Source organism: Lactuca saligna, unplaced genomic scaffold, assembly GCF_052625555.1.
Source record: "Lactuca saligna cultivar CGN05327 unplaced genomic scaffold, ASM5262555v1 scaffold_39, whole genome shotgun sequence".
In the NCBI taxonomy this organism is placed as follows: Eukaryota; Viridiplantae; Streptophyta; class Magnoliopsida; order Asterales; family Asteraceae; genus Lactuca; species Lactuca saligna.
Genome location: NW_027629882.1, coordinates 162501 through 165000, shown reverse-complemented (window position 1 = coordinate 165000; position 2500 = coordinate 162501).

Here is a 2500-nt window from a genome sequence, read left to right as displayed (position 1 = left end):
CCATCCACGAACGACCAAGGGAACAAGGCAACCTTGCCGCACACATGCCCATGAACGACCAAGGGAACAAGGCACCTTGCCGCACACATGCCCATGAACGACCAAGGGAACAAGGCACCTTGCCACACACATGCCCATTAACGACCAAGGGAACAAGGCAACCTTGCCACACACAGACCCTTGCATGAACGACCAAGGGAACAATGGATGTGAGGCTGGCAAGGCTAGGTCACGGCAAGCCAAGCAGTCAGGCTACACAATTGATGTGAGGCTGGCAAGGCTAGGTCATGTCAAGCCAAGCAGTCAGGCTACACAAGGGAACAAGGCACCTTGCCACACACAAACCCATGAACGAACGACCAAGGGAACAACGCCTCTTCCCACACACAGACCCATGAACGACCAAGGGAACAAGGGTATGAACGACCAAGGAACAATGCGTATTGCCACACACATTCCCATGAACGACCAAGGGAACAAGGCTACCTCCCAAACAAACACACATGAACGACCAAGGGAACAAGGCTTCTTCCCACACACAACCCCATGAACGACCAAGGGAACAAGGCACCTTGCCACACACATGCCCATGAACGACCAAGTGAACAATGGATGTGAGGCTGGCAAGGCTAGGTCATGTCAAGCCAAGCAGTCAGGCCACACAAGGGAACAAGGCACCATGCCACACACAAACCCATCCACTAACGACCAAGGGAACAATGCATATGGGGCTGGCAAGGCAAGCAGGCTACCCAAGTGAACAACGCCTCTTCCCACACACAGACCCATGAACGACCAAGGGAACAAGGGTATGAACGACCAAGGAACAATGCGTATTGCCACACACATTCCCATGAACGACCAAGGGAACAAGGCTACCTCCCAAACAAACACACATGAACGACCAAGTGAAGAAGGCTTCTTCCCACACACAACCCCATGAACGACCAAGGGAACAAGTTTACTTCGTACACGAACACCCATGAACGACCAATGGAACAAGGCATCTTGCCACACACATGCCCATGAGCAACCCAATCCCATCCTCATCGGTCTAAGGAACAAGGGGCCTTGACAAACCATGAGCAGATTTCTAAGCAAGTCAAACGATGAAGGGAGCAAAGTGTAGTTCCTACTTAGTACATAGTAAATTGAATATATGAGTTCCAATCCGATCAACTCGTGTTCTTTCGAGTTCATCTAAGCCACCTATGAATACCTAAAAGCCTTATCTGCCTGCCTATCACCAGGCGACAGGGACAAAAACCCAAATATGATATATTTTCATTTCAAGTCCATTCGTCTATGTTAACAATGACCCACACAATGTTTCAATGGCATTCCTACTTGATTTGAGCGACATTCCAACAAGTAGGGAACCAACGCTTCAAGGCGTGACCAAGGATAGGACACAAACATTTACGCCTCAAACATGACATTTTGTTTTTTTTTTTCATTTCAAAGCTTTTCATTTATAATAAAAAGCATCCCTACAAAATTTTGTGTCAATCCGAATTAATTCGAGCGAGTTATGGACGATTTCGCACAATTATGCATCCCTGGGCAAATCAATATCTGTTCCTGTCACCAAGCTCTTTGTGCAATATGTATATATAGGGGAACCATGGGACTGCTGCCCATTGGCGCCCCAAGGATGTCCAGCGCCCAAGGCTCTCGAGGCTGGCACGCTCGAGGCATGGCCAAGACGCCCGCTCTTGACGAAAATGGGGCCAAAACGCCCCCCATTGGCGCCCCACTCCCGTGTCCCCTCGCCCCCAAGTCGTGTGTGTCCAAAAATTATGCATCATCAGGGAAATCAATGTCTGTTCCTGTCACCAAGCTCTTTGTGCAATATGTATATATAGGGGGTACCATGGGGTCTCATTCTCATAGGTGCCCGGCATGGTTGATGGGCAAATAAGAATCGTGAGGCTGTATCGAGCACACACGAGGCAAGCCAAGCCAAGCCCCACGACCCATGAAAGAGGCCATCCCCCCCAACACGTTGCCTTGATTTCTCGAACGGTGACCTGAAAAATAGCCCCATCTCCTTGAGTCTCCTCGACGTTGTGCCCATACACTAGCCCGTTGCCTTGATTTTCCTCGACATAGGGCGCAGAAACTAGCGCCGTTGGCTTCACCTGTGCCTCGACGCCGTGCGCATACTAAGAAATATACATCCTCAGGGAAAGCAATGGGTGTTGCTGTCACCAAGCTCCTTGTGCAATATGTATATATAGGGGGGGAGCAGTGGGTGAGCATGGCAAGGGATGAAGGTGCCAGACTGCCTTTGAGCGCGAGCTTGGGTGACTGTTGCTTGATTCCTAGTCGGTGGCATAATACCCCTCCGAGTGGGGGCCTTGGCGTGGTGTGGGGATGCCTCGTTAGGTCTCTGCGACACCGATCCAGGGTTGTGGTCTAGCTTTGGAAGTTTGGGATGGTGCTGTTTGTGTGGCAATTCGATGATGATGTGCTTGCTGATCTATGTTTGACGTGCTAC